We start from the raw sequence: 20,006 nt of genomic DNA on the forward strand, positions 1-20,006 counted from the left end.
ACAACAGTTTGATGAGGCTTGCAATCACGCATTTGCCTGGTACGGACTCCAAAATTAATCAGTTCCTTGAAGAACTTGACTGATATTCACACATTTCCAAGTAATATCTAAGTAATATTTTTTCAGATGTATTTTAAATGCTTACACGTAGTTTTAGCAAGTTTAAGACTGAAAAGGAACAGATAAACTCAGAACACAGAAAATGTTGGTCTTTTGCAGAATTCATTATTTTAATACATATTCTGCCTTTACTTTAATTTGGCATTTGCCAAACCGAAGTTTTCAGAAAACATTCTAAAGCAACAAGGAAATTGGCTACATGCAAAAACAAAACAAAACCCATTTTTCCGTATCTTTTCTTGGTATTATACTTACAGTCTTCTCCTTGAGAAACTCCATTACCTCAGTACATTTTAATTTTTCCCATATTACCTGTGACAGCTTTTCATTGATTACCTACTTAACTGGTAAATAGAACTAACGAGAATAGCTAGAACTCTGAAAAAAAAAATACCTTCTACGTTGATCATACCTCACCTCAAAACTGAACTTTCCATGGAAATTTCCTATTTTCTGGTAGAGCAGTGGGGAGAATCTAAGTCTGGTTAAGCATGAAAAACAGACCCTGAACCAATGTGGAAGGAGAAGTCAGCTCTGAAAGCCCATGACAGATTCAGAGAGAGAAACAGCTGTACCAGAAGAGATGACAACCTCTAAAATTTGTGATTTCTGCAAGTGTTATTCACAGTGATGCATTCTCTTTAGTTCATGATATGTAGTTTTGCATTGTTTGCAGTCCTATTCATGAGGGTACCAGCAGTGTAACCATTAATGCAATGCTCTGCCTGGGATAATTATTCCTATTCAGATCTAATGGTCTTGAGCAGATCATGGCATTAACAGTGCTGTAAACTCTCTGATACGTACAGCTTGCTTGGCTATCATCTCATTAACAAGTAATGAAGACTCTCTGTTCCCCAAAGCATTTGTGTACCTCTGAGCACAGCATTAGCATGCACAAGACCTCTGAATCTGGTCCTGCGTACACTGTGTAAAAAACCCTCCTATTTCAATGAATCAAGACAGAATCTTGCTTTGTTGTTAAGTAGTACTGAACCAATCCCCCCCCTCTTTTTTTTTTTTTAAACTTTGTTGAAATCTAGAAGTAATCCTGATTCACATGTGTATGGGCTGCTCTTTATTTTGCATACTAAATCATGTCACAAAAACAGTAAGACGAGTCATGAAGTCTGACTAAATGAATGAAGAATGAAATAAAAGGCATACTGTTTTCCTATTGCTATGATCTCAGATTGACACGTTGTAACTAGGAAGAATATCTACAATTGACTTTTTATCAAAATGTTAATGTTCACTTATTTCTTGAACTGAAAGATTTATTTATTATGGTTAGGCAGTTAGGCAGGTACACATCCAAGGGGTCAATGTATTTTCATTTTTAATATAGCCTGGTGGAGTTTTTTTTTTACTAGCTTATAAAGAATGCCTCCAAAACTAATCATTTTTTTCCCCATAATGAAAGCCTACTCTTGCAAGTTGCTGTTTATCAAACAGAAAGCGACTGTGCATTTTGTGACTTATGGTACAGGTCAGCACTTGTTAATAAGTATCACTAAACAGGTAACAAAGAGGTGATCTGTCCTAGCTCCAATTTTACTTCACTGTGCTCTGTGCACTGTTGTGACCTAGCCAGTAAATGCAAACTAGATCACTACCTTCCCATGACTCTTATGATTCCAGAAACATGGTGAGGCAGACACTCCACGTCCAGGTTACTCCTAATGTCTTGGAAACCTCAGAGAGGCAGGAAAAAAGTCAAAGAGAAGAGCAACAAAAGTTTTTTAAGAAAGCAATAGGAAAAGGTTTTGTAGGAAGCAGAGTAAAGCCAACTATGAGCTGAAGAAACCTCCTCAAGAACGTCTTCCACTGAAATCTTACCAACATGACCTTATAGCTAGTACATGTGATCCATGCATGCAAGGCTATGCCCCCACTATTCTCTAGGGCTATGTTTTCCCCTCACCACTCAAATCACTTGTAGCCGAGATCTTTAAGTCCTATTGTTAAAAGACCAAGAGCACAATGGATACAGAATTCAGTATTTTAATACCTGTCAACATCGTAGGGTTAAGCACTACATTCTCCTCTGGACATATCCACCTGGCTGTCTCTAGATGGCTAGCAACTAGTCAAGCTCCCTAGATTCTTTAACAGGATTTTCAGTGGTATCTGTCAAGCTGTGAGTCCCAAATTCTCATGTGCAAGTTGACTTCCTTGTCAGAATTTTACCTGACTTGCACAGATGATTTTGCCAGTCATTTCCAGCTACATATCACTTGCCGAAAGCCTGGTAAACTTTAGGTGCTTGTTTAGCTTGAATTGGCATGTCTGTTAAAGGTCATAGAGCTGCATCAACTTTTATAAGGTAGCATTTGCAGCATTTTGCACAATGGAGGTTGTGCTGCTGTTATGCTATAAACAAGCAAAATACCCTCAAATACTTGGAATGGTACATTTTCTTCAGTGCTTATTTCTCAAAGTAAACTCTTCTTGACCCAGGGCAATAGTGCATTATTTGCTTGTTCCTGTTTGTTATGTAAACTACTAATTCTGATTCACTCATTTGTACAAGACTGCATGGCTAATATCAACTCTCCTTTTCACCTATGGATATGTAACTGTTAAGAATTTGCAGTTTTAAAGGTCGAAAAGAAAACAGTCCTCCATCTACTTGGATCTCTTGAATAACATAGACACCAAAAATGTCATCATGGAGAAAAAGAGTTGTTCTGATAGGGTTCACTACATTAAAATCAGTTTAGCACCTTACTCTCAGTGGAGAGGAACCAACCTTTAAGCAGTTCACAGAATCTAATACTACATTCCTGCAGGGGGCAATTCTCTCTCTCTTTCTCTGTTGTCTATGGAGGGAACCACAGGTACAAATTTTGGTCTTTCTGGAAGAAACGTTCATCTTTGCTGTTGAGCCTTTGATTTTGAAGAAGGCTGCAGAAAAACTATGTATATGTAGATCAACAAAGTGAAATAGGGACATTTTTGTCCCTGTAGCCCCATACAAGGGTATTTTTTGTACCAGAGTGTCATTTAGGACACTGAATACAGAATTTTACTTTTCGGGTTTTGTTTTCAGATTGCTGTGGCATACATCTAACCATGTATTTAGCAAACTTGACAGACCAGGTCAATAAGTCAGCAGTGAAAGCTCTAGAAGCAATCAGCCTATATGACACTTCAGCTTCACAATGAAGTTTATAAGTAAACAAGGATAAATTATTTTTTTTCAGCTGCCTTTGAAAGGCATCAAAAAATAATCTATAAAAAAGAAGGAATCACGTGATTCATGATCACACAGTGATGAATCAGCCATCTGGCTCACAAAGCCAGAGATCAACAAGGTACTTGTTTGGCAAATTATGGTACTGTTTTCCAATTCCCGTGTATATTCTCTTAAATACACCTACTAGTATAAACAGCTGTAACTTGGTTGTGATTAAAGCTGACTTGACTCCTAACTGGGAAGAAGAGATCATTTTTAACAACCAGGTGATATTATCCCCTTAAATTTACTCGGTTAGTAACCTCCACCACCATTATTACCCTTGCACCGAGACTAATAAATTGAGTTTTATTCATACAAGACACGGAAGGGTATATAATCTTGATTACAGGGGCATTAACAGATGTAGAATTTATCAATTCCTTAGCTGTCTGTTCTACTGCTTGAAAATGTGTTCTATATTTCTTATTTCTAAATCTTGGTCCTGTTACATCTTTCTTAGCTCAAGATTAAAGTGCACACTATTTTTCTTGTAAAGAATTTAAACACTGATCAGATAACTCTATTTCCTTTTTCATCAGGCATACAAACTTAGCTCCATAAATCTCCTGCCACTACGTACTTTCTACAGTCTCTTCTCTATACCCTATACAACCTTCAAACATTTCTGAAAGCTGATTTGACACAAGTCTTGACGTTACATTCCAGTACACAGACATTCATGCACATACTCTCTTGCCCTATTCCCCTCAATATGTCCACGACTTACACTGCACAGCTCTCCACTGTAACACTGCTAGAGTTCCCTGCCTGCTATGGCTGCAAAATATTTTTCAAAATTGCAGCTTTCCAAATTTCTAGCTAAGACACATACTCATCGTTTTTAGAATGATGACTTTCCAGACACAGGACAAAGGTGCATCTTGACTTGATGAATACAGTTTCTCAAGTATTCCATATTACTGTATTTTCTATCAAACCAATATTTGACTTTTCTACAAAATGACTGTGATTGCTTTTATATATCTCCTAGATCATTAATAAAAAATACATATTAGGTTAAAGGACAAGAACGGGTTCTTGCAGAACACTACACACATGCCCACCCATTGAACATTTCCATTGACAATTTACAGTTACACCATTCAAAATCCATTAGACGGGGCTCTTTTAACGGGGAGCAGTTTCAGCGTTTTTTAACCAAGATGTCCAGTGTCATTACATCAAAAATCTTGCCGAAATCTACTACTTCTGGGAAGTTATTTAAACCAAACCTGTTCCCCATTAAAAACTGAAAAACACTGTTATGTAACTTGACTTTCTGTAAACTCGAGTACCTCCTTCTATTTATTTACAAATACAGAATCATCGTAGCAGAATCTTTAATTTCAAATTGATTGTTTTTAATCTTCCTACCTAGCTGCAGTCCATTCCTTTGGTTAGGATAGTGTGGTGGTGTTCTTTTTCTTTCTTTTTTTTTTTTTCCCTTGGAATACTTTTAAAACTGGTCCTGGCCTTGACAAAAACAGGCAAGGATTTTTCCCTACTTATCATAGCATTCATAATATTGAACCTTTTTTTTTTTTTACGTATCTAATTGCTGCTTTTCCTGTCACTCATGGCTAGTACAGACTTTAAGCCAAAGCTGACATCTTTTCTGATTACAGAATTATGAACTCTATTAATTAACACACTCCTAAAGGGCTCCCCATTGCTAATAACATTCATCTATGTATTTTTTTCTTCCTGTGGAAAAGTTTTTCTCAAATCCCCAAACATTGCATTGTAAGACTTCATGATCCTCTAGGTGAAATTTCAAGGCTAGAGACACCACGAACTAGAAAATTAAAACACATAAGCTGAACGAGAGCACCGTCCCCTTGCTCCTCTCTACTTCACCAGCCAAGGAAAGCAAGGTCCCACATAGCTGTTTCTTTGCAGAGGACGCGCAGCAGGTGCCTGGGAGCAGAAGGCCTTAGCCGCTCTAGCAAGAAGGGAGCCAGGAGTGGAGGGTGCCATCAGGACCAGGCCCTGGCTTGGGGACCGTCCCCATGTCCAGGCGAACATGTCAGGCCGAGGTGGCAGCCGAGGGCCCAGATCACCAGGCCAGTCCATGGTGACAAGACATGGCCATGAGGGAGCCAGGAACGGGTCAGGGCCAGTGTGAGGCCCAGGAAGGGCAGCCAGTCACCTCCTGACAAGCCCACAGCAGCAGGGACAAGGCCACCCCAGCAAGTCGGCCACAGGCCAGGGTCTGGAAGAAGGGGCTCATGGCCATGCACAGGCACAGTGATGGTGCAGCCTGGGAGCTTCTCCCCGGGGCCACCAGCAGGAAGGGGCTACCCTCCCTGCACTGACCCCGCACCAGCCCTGGCTTTTGTTAGGAATGGGCGTATTGATTTTCACACTGAATATGCACAATTCTGCATGCTCAACATGCCCAGGTCATTTGCTGCTGAATAACTCTATGTCTGTGTAGTTAACATCCAGCTGGTCACCTTCATCTTCAAATACCCCTGAAGCTATCTGAAAACACTGCTTTCCGCAACAGTTTCAGTGGATGGGTCTGAAACCTCATTTAAATGCAGAGGCTCACCACATATTTGGCAAAGACGAATTCCTTCAAGGAACTTATGGGATGCTTAATGTTTATGCATAAATTACCATTTGCATATGAACGCTTTCTATGACTAATTTTTCAGATGAGGCTCACTGTACCTTCAGAATACAAGCATATGTGCTGCTTGTTCCAAGTCAGCAAACAGCAAAACAATAGAGTGAAAACAGAACATAAGGACGTACATAGCCACAGCTGCTTAATAAATCGACACGATTTCAAGCTTTGTTTCAGCCTGATCCTGTTAAGTCTTGCTTTAAGGTTTTTATATCTCAGGACCACTGCTGAATGTCCAGAGGGAGCATTCTTCAAATAATGTGTTTGATGAGATTAACATAGTCATTACTATGTCAGTCTTTAATAATGGTAAAGTATTAGGAATCTGGCATAAGCATAGTGCAGCACACACACTGTCTTACTTGAATTCACAGTCACGTTTCAGAAAGAAATGCTGTATCTTATACACAATTTCTGTGCAATCCAAGAGGCAAAAAGCCATTGAAAACTCAGAGAAATAGTTACTTTGATTTCTTTGTCACAGGTATATATATATATATCTATATGTATATATGTATATATGTGTGTGTGTACATATATATGTATATACATACATACCTTTTCACTGTTAAAAAACACTCCAAAACTAACTACTACCTAACACTAAGTTAGTAAATAGGTGTTTATACTAAAGTATGCTCAGCTGTCAACTGCAACTGCGTTTAGAGCCTGAATCAATGCAAAAAAGAGAAGCAAAATGCCTTCTACTGGCACTAGGCCAACCCCTTGATGACCAAGGAATTTTATTCCTTATTTTCATTATATTCAGTTCTTTCCTCATCAAGTCACTTTCTTAATTTAGGAAGCACATATACTAAATATATATAGTTTTGCTTTCTTAACCTAGTAGGCAAAGGTGATAGTCAAGGAATAGGGTGCACCAGATGTTGCACAGGTATATAATTACAAGAACCTTCCACAGTACCTGAGGCTGGCACATTCACATGGGGAAGTTACAAGCATACACAGTGACAGTGGGACAAGCTGAAGTAGCAGCTTAAAATGAATTTGTTACTCCATGAAGTTTATTAGCCTTGGCAGGTCTGTAAGTTTTCAGCTAGAGAGTTTGAATGCTGTGGTGAAAATATCTTTATAAATGGTTGTCAACAACGTATTAATACCAAATATCATTAGACACCCACATTCTCTTTCTTTGCCTTTTCAAATATAATGGCAACAGTTGAAGTATTCAAGCTATACTTCAGTTCTCCCTCCCCTCCACCTTTTAGACAACAAAGCCTTTTAACTCCAAATAAAACTCAATTAACATTTTGATGAGAACAGCTTTATTTTATTTTTAGTTAGAAATTAAAAAAAAAAAAAAAGTATGAAGGTGTCTATGCAGCCATTTCCCCACAGACAGAGGTCTCCTGTTCAGCTGCCCAGTTTAAAGTCAAACATTGTTGTTGAAAGCATCAAATCCAAAGCAAAAGTATTTCTACAGAACAACCTTCCACTTAAGTAACAGGATCATGTTTGAAGTACACCAACAACATAGCTCCTCCACACTCTATTAGGTAGCATGAAACAGGTTGTTTTCACCTCGGACTTTGTAGTCCCAAAGCTGGGACTTCTGACGCTAACGTTTTAGCAGCCTGCTTGCAGAATACCAATTAAGCATGGAAGAATGAATTTTCTTCTGTATTTCACTGGTAATTATCCAATATTTTACCAGATGCCTTACGGGCCCCAGACATTTGTGTGATCAAACATAAGTTACCACACAGAAGGATCAAAAACAAGCATCAGTCATCCAACCATGCCTGCTGTGGGCTCATAAACACTTCAAAATGGGTCAGATGAGCAGTCAGAAGTAGGGCCAGATAGCAATGAAAATGAATCAAAAAATCTCAAGTCTTTTCATTGGATTAATCAGGAGCAGAGGTAGATGACAATCAGTTTGGCCCATACAATGGCTTACTTTAAATGCAGGGAAAAGTTAATTCAAGCAAAAATTAATTCAAAAAAAGTTATTTCATTCAAATACAAATGAAAAGGAAGCCTACATTAAAATCTGTCTGTCCTACTTCTTGTGAAACAGTGATAAATTTTACTGATGTAAGCTGTATCTTTTAACACCTTTTTACTGAGCAGCACAGTAAGCATCACTGTTCATTCAAGGCTCACTTCCTAGCCTTGAGGAACAAAAAGCTGACTCACCCTAAGACGAAACCATAGAAGAGGCAGATCTCCAGAGGCTATACTCTGCTACTGCATTTATAAAGCAGACCTTCTGTTTCCTTACAATGATCTAAATAAAAGGTAACAGTACTGATTTGCATTATATCTTTAAGTTGGGAATAAAAGTTTCTGTTTTGTTTATTCACATCATTTATATCCTGTAGAAATCTCTCAGCAGCTCTTAAAAAATTGTATTTACTACTTACTAAATAAATAAAGTTTTAAATGAAAAACTATGTTCCCACTGGAAAATAAACACACACACAAACACACAGACAAAATCTCTTAATTTTGATGAACCTTACAAGGAAAAAAAAATAGCAACTTACAGTACAGCAGATATACGAAAAGCTATTCATGAACATATATTACAAGGCCTAAGTTCTCAAATCAGAATTTAAATTATGTAAATAATAGCAAGGGTTAAAGCTTTCAGAATTACGTTCATTTTATTTTCTAAAGCTCCTAAGTAACATTTACAATGTTACTGCATGCACAGTTCCCAAAGGGTTTTATACAGTACTTTTCAGAGGTGTTTTAGGCATTTAAAGATGCAGAGAGAAGCTTTGGGCTTAATCCACAGAAAGACTGAGGTGGTAAATGCCTAGCTTTCAAGTGCTTTGTCACCAAGGGAAAGTAGATCCCAAGAAGTCAGACACTAGGACTGTGTGCAATGCACAGAGAAAATCTGAATCCTAAAAAACAGATTGAAAAATTAGAGCTGAGAGGGGAGGACACACAGGCAGGAAACAAGCAGAAAGGAGCATTGCCTACAGTTCTGTACTGAAAACCACCAGAGGCTTAGCTCTGTGACACGAGGAGGCACCTTTATTTGCTTGGGAACTTGTTGTGGGTAAAACAGACAGGGAATTTTAATTGAATTAATTTATTGCAAACAAAAACAAACCTTCCATCACTGATTCAGGTTTTTGGAGAAAAAAAACAAACAAACAAACAAACAAACACAAAACATACAAAATAAACACCAAGACAAACACACAAATATCTATCCTCCCTGCTTCCCAGTCCCAATTTTCCTTATTCCTGTGACAAGGTGACAAGTGATATAAAAAATCAAGGTTGTATCTGGGATGTTTTTTTCTGCCACTCCATGCTTAATCACTTCTGCTGTTCTTTGCTTAATGGATTCTGCTACCCTTGCCCTCAGTGTCCCCCCTCTGGTGTGTCCTGTCCTTTGGGACAAGCAGGGTGTAGGTACTCCTTTTGATGCAAAGGGCCCCCCATGCCTAAGAGCTCATCCCCAGTCTCCACCAGCTGCTTGTTTCTTTCTGTGTTTGGGCAGGGGGACTGAGTGTCTCTGGCTGGATAAAGTTTCAGCATGCAATGGCTAAGTTTTTCCACACACAGTCTTTTTTTCCACAGCTGCTTTCATGTTCCCCATGGCAGCTGGATCCAGCTTTGACTGTCACACAGCAATTTCTGACACCTACCCCCCCATCACCACTGCATCCCCACTACTTGCCGCTGCCAACAGAAGCTCATTAGAGATTCACAGCTACCAATACTGCAGAAAACAGGTCATCAGATGTAGAAATTTTCACGTTTTATCTGAAGATCCAGGGGTTAGACAACATGCTCTGTGAGCGACCCTGTGTTCAAACAGTCCTCTGCCAAAAGAGACCTCTCTTCTAACCCAAAGTGAGAACACTTGTCTGTGAGCAGATTTCCTCTCTCTGCAGTGCTCAGGTGAATTCCCTACTGTCCTGGTTTCAGTTAGGACAGAGTTAATTTTCCTCCTAGTAGCTGGCAGGGTGCTATGTTTTGGATTAGGATGAGAAGAGTGCTGATAACATGCTGATGTTTTAATTGTAGCAGAGCAGTGCTTACACTGAGCCAAGGACTTTTCAGCTTCTCACTCTGTCCTGCTAGTGGGCAGGCTGGGGTTGCAGCAGGAGCTGGGAGGGGACAGACCCAGGACAGCTGACCCAAACTGGCCAAAGGGGTATTCCATACCATATGGCGTCGCCCCGTCATGCTAAACAATATATAAGGGTGGCTAGCTGGGGGGGGGGGGGGGGGGCGGCTGCTCGGGGGTAGGCTGGGCATTGGTCAGCGGCTGGTGAGCAATTGCATTGTGCATCACTTGTTTCGTACACATTATTATTATTAATACTATTATTATTATTATTATTATTTTCCTGTCTTAATAAACTGTCTTTATCTCAACTCACAGGCTTCACTTTCCTGTTTCTCTCCCCCATCCCAGAGAGGGAGGGGGGAGGGTGAGCGAACGGCTGTGTGGTACTTAGCTGCCGGTCGGGTTAAACCACAACACCTACATCCCAGGCTCTGGCACAAGGGCCACTGTGTTCGCTGCTTCTCTTTCATGGAAGGCACAACCCAGCTGAGATATCCCCTGTGTGTCCTTCGACACAGGCAAAGTCGGGCCCCATCCTGTTATTCTGTGGGACCAGGCCCAGGATCATGGAAAGCTAAAAGCTTCACATACTGAGGAATTTCAAACGGGTCTAATTCTTCCCAGTTGCAGGTTATTACTGTTCCTTCAAAACCCTGGCTTACACATGGATGCCAGATTTTGTGTGTTTGAGAATAGGATTAAATATTGAATAGTTCAGTTAGAAGAGACCTTCAAAGATCTAGTACAACTGCAATACACACACACACGCTGTAAAAACAAATACCAAAGCTGCAGCTGGTTGAGTTGAGCAGCATTATTTCTAATGATGAATATGCTATTGATGAATTAGATCTATGCTATAATCAATGCACTTAAATAACTTCCAATCTTTTGAGAAATCTGGAAATGGTTTGTGAATTCTTTATCTAGAATCCCTTTCTGATAACTTCCAGCATACACCATCAATATACTCCTTCCCTTTACTTAAAGTGATCAGTTTTGAAAAGTTTAAACATGGTTTAATACATCTATCCACCAGAAAAACATGTTGACAAGGAGGATTTTGTACTGCTCAAACTGATAAAATGAAAGGAAAACAGAAGATAATTTTGAAGACATCATTTTCCAATTATATGTAATACTTGTCAAAATTTTACCATGTAATTCACAGGATTGTAATTTATTATTTACCACTGAAACTTCAGCAATACAGGCACATGCTGACTATTTAGCATAGAAGAACCATAATTCCTGGAATGGGAGGCAGAACTGAAAATGTAAATCTTTAGCATAACAAGATGTTTATTGTCATATTTGGCTCCTGTTCCCGTAATCTTAGTGATTTTTTTTTTTAACCAATACTTCTGTATGTTTTCAGCCTCTTGTAGAGAGAACTAATATAAAATACATTCTTTGATTTGTATTAACACACTATTGTTAGTTTATTTACACACTGTTGTTATTAATAAGCCTAAGGGACTCAATTTCCTCTTCAGTTGTGCTTTAGTGCACATGCAGTGCCACTGACTTCTGAAGAGTATATTTATCAACCAGGCATGAAGGTTACTGGAGGATTTCCTAGAGACTCAGAAGGGACTTGCTGAGGTTGTTTCAATGCTGGAAACTGCTGGAAGCTGTTGGAACTAGAAGGGCTTTCTAGAGGAAGGCTGTAGAAAACTGCCCTGCAGAAATTTATTTTCAAGTCTTGGTGTTTCCTCTGTTTCGCCAGCAATTCTGAATTTTCCTTGGTTGAAGAATTAACTTATTTTAAACAAGTTAACTGTGCTGTAATTAAAACCCAATTTTATTTTTTATTTTTTTATTTTTTTTGAGACCAGCAATCCCGCTCAAAGGCCTGTATGAGTCATGCTCCATCATATCAAGGGTGTTTTAAAGTTTGAATAAACTCTAAGCAATTCAAGCAAGGTTAAGCTTTTACAGCTACAAAAGTCCTGCAAGGACTGCAGTCCATGCAATAAGCAAGTTCTATAAATTACTTGGGGGCAAAAGGTTGTTTCATGTTTGGAAAAAAAGAAGCTTTCATTGCAAAAGCTCATCCCTTAGTTCACAACAACTGCTATTCAGGGAACGACACTGCAGCTGCATAAGGCATTTCTTATTCAACACTTTACAGATAGAGGTCTGCATCTTATCTGGCTGGTGTGAGATCAGTTCCTCTGATATTCTCCTCTATCTTTTTCCTTGTGAAGTCTCCAAGGAAGCCTGGAGCTCTGGATTTTGTGCTGAAACAGGCTCCAGTCTGAAATTGTGTGCCGAAACAGAAGAGTGTTTGACTGCAGCTGGTCCATCCTTCTTTGGTGAACCTACAGCTCTTTCAGCAGGGCAACACTGCTTGCATTCAGCACAGTAACAGCCATCCAGACCCTTCACCTCATATCCTACAGGATGGCTTCTTCAAAGCCTGTTTTTCTCTCAAACTAAAAGAAAGGTGACATTTTGATAACATCTTCCAATGCTAGTTTCAACTAACTATCCTCATCTGTAACTTCACATTTGCATTCACGTGTTCGTTTCTGCTACCTAACAGCAGTTACCTTCCCTTCAAGTGGGACAGCAATCCAATAGCATATCGAATACACTATTTTCATGTTTCTACTTTCAATGCAGAAGAAGGGAGTAAACAGGAATAAAATATAGCCACGAGGAACTGGAAGACCAGCAACAAATCATGTTTCTTCAGCGTTATGTAGGAGGTTTAGTTACGCTAGACAGAAAGGAAAAATGGCAGTGCCTGCAGGCCAAATTTAAAATACCTAAGTTACGTAAATCTGATGCATTTTTTTTTTAATGGTCAACGAGGAAGTATGAAATGCCCCCAATAGTTAGGGCCCAAACTACATTGCATTTGGGGCCCAAACTATACTGCAAGATGTAGTAGTAAATATGGTTATTTTCAAGCAATAGCCAAAAACATTTTTTATGAAGAAGGAAAATGCCTGCTGTTGAATATACAGTTACAATTGGCCCTACCCTCAATATCCATGTTATTTCACAAACAAATTTATCTGGCTACTATAAAGCAAGAAACAAAGCAGCATTCCTGCACTTCATGAATTCAAGAAAAATTATTCTTCCTTCAGTATTCTTTTCATCTTCTAGAAATGTGCATAAGCTACCATCTGCAAAGTTACATGCTCAGGATTTATTTTATACACAAATTGAAATCAAAACAAATCAAATGTATTTCTAGATTTATCTGCAGTAGCATAAAGCTCACTGTAAAAGCTGACAGATCTCCATGCTGTAGCATACTATGCAACACTAAAGCACTTCTGTGACTAACCCTCTACACACTGGGGGTACATGCTCCGACAACAAATTTTTGTAACTAAGACCTGTGCATATTTTATAATTAAGTAACTTTCACTCAAATCTTTACTTTTTGACAAATGCAGAAAGCTACTTCTTAAAAAATAATCTGAGCATAGAAGAAAATTAAAGGGACAGAGAGGTTTTTGTAAATATATATATTTTTAAAATTTCTCAGAGAGGAGAACTAAAGAAGTTGAAACACTTGATCATACAAAGACATTTGTCCTGTCCCCTGCTTACTTTCCTCAGGATCCTTTTGTAAGGGATCTTAACTTCCAGAAATCTAGGCAGCCAATAGCAAGTCCATCACGCTCACCCACAGGATCACTGAAACCTTCAGAGAATTCTTATTTTTTCTCTATAAAAGCTGTTTTGACACTTCTTCTACTTATCACCCTCACCTGAATATGCATTAAATTTATATTCTACTTCCACCCACAAGCCCAAAACAGAAATGGGGTTCCTAAGTCTGTAGTCCCCTGGTCCCCCATGGAGCTCTGCCCACAGCTGTTGGTGATGGAGATACTGCACGCAACAGGTAGCGGTAGCAGCAGCATTTCAGCTGTTTCAATCCTACATTTCTTTATATCTCTCAGATGAATACATGGATATGAGGATTTATTACTGCTTATTTTATTTATTCTATTTATTCCTTGACCTCTTCTTCTCACACTTCACCTCGAGATAAATCCTGTAATGAGTCTTCCATAAACATGGGACACTTTTCTTTCACAATGAATGCAGAAGCATAAAAGAAGTATTTATTATGCTTACTACAGGGAATCATATGGCATAGTTCCAGAACACAAGCTTAGTCTGAAAAAGATGAATCCGTTCATTCCTGCACAGTTAAAAACATGTTTTCTGCTTCTTTCTAGTCATTGCTTCTAAACATACAGGAACATTTCTCCTTTCAATGCTAATTTACTTTTCCAAAGAGATCAAAAATATATATTTTTTAATTTTTCAAATTACTCAATGTCCCCTTTCATTTAAGGAAAAATTCAAATGTTCTTGCAGTTATTTTAAATGACTATTACCAATTTGCATTCATAAAAACAAGGTATTAAACATTAGGAATGGATTCCACTGAATGCCTTTCTTTCCTTTTTTTCCCCTGTGATTGATAACAACCAGTTAGCCTAGAATCAACCAAATTAATACTTTACTTTCAAAGGTGGAGTGAAAGTAGCTTTCTTATGTTTGATTATTCACATTTAAATTCCAAGAGGATGAGGTGGGCAAGCTACACAACACAGCCCAGTCCCTTAGGACTTTTACTATTCATTTTTACATGCACTTACATTCTGTATCTATAGGCACAGAAATTCACTCAACATGACTTACAAGAGTGCATAACTTAAGGCTGTTTAAGGCATGACCAGAGATACCTTCCTGAACTAATGCCTAGCTTTGGAATTTTATAGACTACAAATATTAAGTACTGCATACCAACTTGCAAGTTCAAATGGCATAGATTTGACAATATGCCTTAAATCAGTATTTCTCAAACTTCTTAAAGCCGAAACTAACATCATGAAATCAAAATTAAATCAAAAGGCAAACTAAATCTCTCATTGAGTGGTAAACAACCCTGCATCCATGTTAACTCAGAAGCAGCTGTCACTGCACTCACTCGGCAGCTGATGCCAGACTGTTTCCAATGCCACATTAACCTCACAAAATAAAAGCCTTTTCAGAGGGCAGCCGAGAGATTTGTTTAAATACATAGGCTTTTCGGACTAAGAGACTGAGTCATTTATCAAGGTTAGGCTAAGCACCTGACCAACTCAAACACATACTTCCACAGAATGAAAACCTTGCATCATATTCTACCAGTAATTTTATTTTCCTTGCTTCTTTTAAAAATGTATTTTATTACCTACCCACACTAACAGGCTGAAATGCCAGCATCATTTAAGATAAACCACTGTACTGAAGAACTTGAAGTGATGAGCATTCCACAAATAATAAAGTCAATTTGTCAACGACAGCTAGATTTTTCAAAGTTACACTATTCACTGATTCTTCTTCTCAAGCAAGACATAAGTGTCTCATTGCAGGCAAATGAACAGTGGTGATAATTTAGGAGAAAGTGTTTAATATATGAAAGAAAGTTTCAGATGCTTTGGCTGGAAAGGGAGGCAGGCAGCTAGTCACTTAAAAGAAGACAGAGGTAAGTAGACCCCGTGCTTATGCTCAAGACAAGTCCAAGAGTTCTCTCTTTGAATCCAGGAGCTATGGGGCTCCTCTCTAACTACAAGAAATGCAAGATGCTAGACAATGACAGTGACTAGCAATGACAGAAGAGCTCCCACAAGTTGAAGAGTATTTCTACTACCAAATTATTTGAAGAGGAGATATGAAGACAAAGAAGCCTCAACAGCTAAGAGGAGGATGTAGAAATGAGTACCATTAGCTTTTTGAGAGAAATCTGGTCAAGTACTTTCAAAGACCAAATGGTTGGCCCTTTCTACACACAAAGGTATGTTAACATGTTTATACAACTGCAAAATACCACTGACTAAACTAGCAGATCAATTCACCATCAACTTGAAGCTTTCTGAAACAGGGTTTAAGAGACCCCATATAACGCTGCCAGGATCAGAGTCAACTTTAGGCATCTGGTGACACCTGGAGAGGATGAAAACCCTTTGGTGCTATTAAGACTTTGATTTTAACAGCATTGTCAGTGAAAAGGACCACATTTCAATGCAGTTTTGGGGATTGAAAGGACATTGAATCTCTTTCAAAAAAACCTTGACTATGCTTTAAGTAGTGGCACATATTGGGGCTGCTCCTTCAGCTCCCTCCAGCTATTACAAGCCCACCCTGTCTTTCAAGGCTCTCTACAGCCCACAGTTTAGTTATCTAGTTATCCTGCCTCATTGGTAAGGTCCCAGAAAGACTGAAGCCCTTAGACATTTCCATAGTGTTGGATTTTTCGCTTTGTCTCTGAGACTCCAATCACTTAGTTTATTCCTACTAGTATAAAGAGCAGTGCTTTTTTTTTTCTTTTTTTTTTTTTCTGGAAATCGCTATAAATCACCACTATGACTAGCAGAGGCTTATCACATGGCTTCTCCATTTGTGCCATAAGCTGGAAAAGTCATTCTCTTCCTCAAAACGGATGGCTGCTCAATTTTCCTACACATATTCAAAACCACAACTTTTTTTTATTTTTACCTGAGTTTCAACAAACATCAAGCTGACTTTATTCTTTTCAAGTCTACCTCTGACAATAAATCATGAATTTTGCAGATCCTGTATCCAACTGCATTTTAAGGCACCCCCAAAATCCGCAGTTCTACTGAGATGTCAGAGTTCTATGTAGATGTCAGAGTTCTTTGAGCTTCATCTGCTGCATACGTGTGTTCTCATTCCAGATGCATTAAACACATTCATTAAACTATGGTGTTGCCACTTCCTTTTCTCTTAGGTGCATCTTCATTCATGGTATTCACACTTGTCAACCAATCCACCTTCAGCCAGTCATATCTTTAAAATGCTAATTTATGCTATGCAACAGCATGCTAATATCTTTGATGGGCTGGATAATAAATTTAACTGAATGAAGAAAATTAGGGAGAAACTGTGGTACAGTGATTTATGTAAGTTATAGCATATCTATTTATAGCATTGCACAGCCTTGTAATGATAGTCTGTTGGCATCACTGAGAATCCTTGTAGGGAGCTTGGACAAAAACATTGACAACAATAATATTTAATTGCATTTTACATGCAAAAATTAATGGGAATTCAGCTAATAGCAATATGTACTGATTTTAAGTTCTATTTATAGCATTGCACAGCTTTGTAATGATAGTCTGTTAGCATCACTGACAATCTTTGCACAGAGCTTGGACAAAAACGTTAACAACAATAATATTTAATTGCATTTTATATGCAAAAATTAATGGGACAGGACTTCAGCTAATGGCAATATGCTATTCATATGCTACTGATTCTAAATTGGGTTATGACATATCATTTGTTCCTCAAACTCATTGAAGATGCATGCATTAAATTACAACAACTCTGGAAAATACATATGGGGAAGAAAAATTAGCTATACACAAAAATTGGCTTTACATAAAATGAACAAAATGGAGAGAAAGTCTGTCACAGAACACCCAAAAGATAAGCAATCAACTCTCATTAGAAAGGCAGACATTAATGGAGCGACACAAGATTACAGTCTTTTACATTAAAAAAAAAAAATATATATATATAATATATAAGAGGTAAAACAAAAGCTTGTGGTTTTGCTGATATTATCTTGTTAGAACAATAAAAAAATAGGCATCCTTGGACATATCTGCAGAGTATTTGTATGTCACAATAACAGTCACACTAATATTTCCATCTTCTATTTTATAACTACGATCACAAGCTGAACATACTTGTTTTCCCTATGATACCAGAAAACAAATGTTCAGTCTTAACATACGGCGACTATGTAAGGAGGAGTTTTAAAACAACCTGGAAGAGTTATCTTAAAAGGAAGGAAGACTAGCAATCCAATTTTTGTTTGTAAACATACAGAGAAATTGAGCTATTATTAAATATTCCATTTTTCACAGACAGACTTAGTCCAGCAGCCTCTAAATTGCAAAATCACAGATGAGGAGTTAGTCATCTGGACTAAACCTATTTACTGTAATTGTGTTTTTAGAGTGTTGTCAGCGTGGATTGCATTACAGCTGCACATAATCCCTGTGAGTACTAGACTTTTTTTTTTTTTTTTAATTAATTAAAAAAAGAAATGTAGCCCCATTTGTTGCAGCATATCAGCCCTGGGCAGCCCAAGGTTTCCCTTCGATGCTGTAAAGGGCACTGTTAAAGGTACCTATGACAGACTGACTCATACCCAAAAGCCATAAAGCAAAGGGAATTAACAAAGCCAAATTATACTCCTATTTTCCCCGTCCTCTCATACTCAAAATATTGCAGTACCCCATATAGCATGGAGTTGGGATGGAAGGCAGATATTGGGATCTACTCCGACATTCTAAAGGATCTCATTTATAATTTCTGCATTTCTCAAGGATCACATTTCCTATTGGATAAAGGCAGTCTTCCAAAACTGGCATTCTTTCCAAACATAGAAAATAGACAAGAGCTTTAAAGTCATTAAAAGGCATGCGAAAAAGTTCTAGAGAAGAAACTTGCTCTGAGGCATGGAAACAAAAGATTTTAACATGCAGAGCAGAAAGAAAGCCAAAAAACTAGATGAAGTTGTGTCATTCCTACCAACATCTACAAGAGGAGATCAGAGAGATGAAAAACGATTGATTCTGAGGTACAAATCGGAGAAGGTCACATTAATTAATATCACAGAATAACAGGCTTTAAAAGATGGAACAACTCTCAGGACCAATTTTTCTGATGATACAAAGTTATTCATTGCAATCAGAAGACCAGTGGACTGTGAACAGCTGCAGAGAGGTCTCAGAAGATGGAGGCCAGCACAACACAGCCTGCCCACCAGCTGTCTCCAAGAGCTCCTGCCCAGCTTTCTCTAGTGTTCTCAGCCACTACATTCCCCACCTCTCTTCGGTGAGAACTATGCTTGTATTGGGCACAGCTGGCAGGGTTTTGGCGGCTGGGGAGCTGCAGTGTTGGCCCCTGTGGGAAGAGGACAACAGCTCTGCAACAGACCCATTGCACGACACAGCTGAGACCATCAAAGCTGGTGGCATCTCTGGGAAAACATATAAAAGAAAATGCTGGCAGAAAATGCCAGCCAGGGAGAGCAGGAAGGAAACAGCAGGGGGAACACCAGGGTCAGAGGAGGAGCAGCTCCATGGTGGGGCACATGTTCATGTCTGCCCCAGGAGCACCCACGCTGGAGTAGGTGGATACTCCTGAAGGCCCATGGAGAGCCCAAGCTGGAGCAGAGGAAATTTGCAGAGGAAGGAGCAGCAGCTTCTGGCCACCCCACTGTACTCCCGTGCTGCAGGACTTAAGGAGAGAAGTTGACCCTGGGAAAGGAGGGAGCAAAGGCGTTGTTTTAATGTCTGGCTTTTCTGCTTCTCACTACCCCAAGCTATGTTAGTTGGCAACAAATTAATTTTCCCCACATTGAGCTGTGGGGAAAGGACGTGAAACTATTGCAGAGTGTCCAGAGGAGGGCTACAAAGATGGTGAAGGGCCTAGAGGGGAAAACGTATGAGGAGCGGCTGAGGTCACTTGCTGAGGTCACTTGGCCCGTTCAGCCTGGAAAAGAGGAGGCTGAGGGGAGACCTCATCACAGTCTACAGCTTCCTCACAAGGGGGAGTGGAGGGGCAGGGGCTGATCTGTTCTCTTTAGTGACCAGAGATAGGACCCAGAGGAATGGTGTCAAGCTGCGACAGGGGAGGTTCAGGCTGGATATCAGGAAGAGGTTCTTCACCAAGAGGGTGGTCGCACAATGGAACAGGCTCCCCAGGGACGTAGTCACTGCATCAAGCCTGTCGGAGTTTAAGAAGTGTTTGGACTGTGCGCTTAGTCACATGGTCTGAATTTTTGGGTAGACCTGTGTGGTGCCAGGAGTTGGACTCGATAATCCTTATGGGTCCCTTCCAACTCAGGATATTCTAAGAGTCTGTCTTGCCCAAGACAGTAAATGGTAAGCTAT

The 20,006-nt window shown here is 39.2% G+C and overlaps 1 protein-coding gene across 3 annotated transcripts in view; it reads right to left on the reverse strand.

Annotated features, from left to right (window-relative positions):
* Positions 1-20,006, reverse strand: part of ADCY2 (adenylate cyclase 2) — a 210,926-nt gene that overhangs the window by 78,873 nt on the left and 112,047 nt on the right. The gene's annotated exons all lie outside the window — the stretch shown is intronic.

Source organism: Cygnus olor, chromosome 2 (genome assembly GCF_009769625.2).
Source record: "Cygnus olor isolate bCygOlo1 chromosome 2, bCygOlo1.pri.v2, whole genome shotgun sequence".
Classification (NCBI taxonomy): Eukaryota; Metazoa; Chordata; class Aves; order Anseriformes; family Anatidae; genus Cygnus; species Cygnus olor.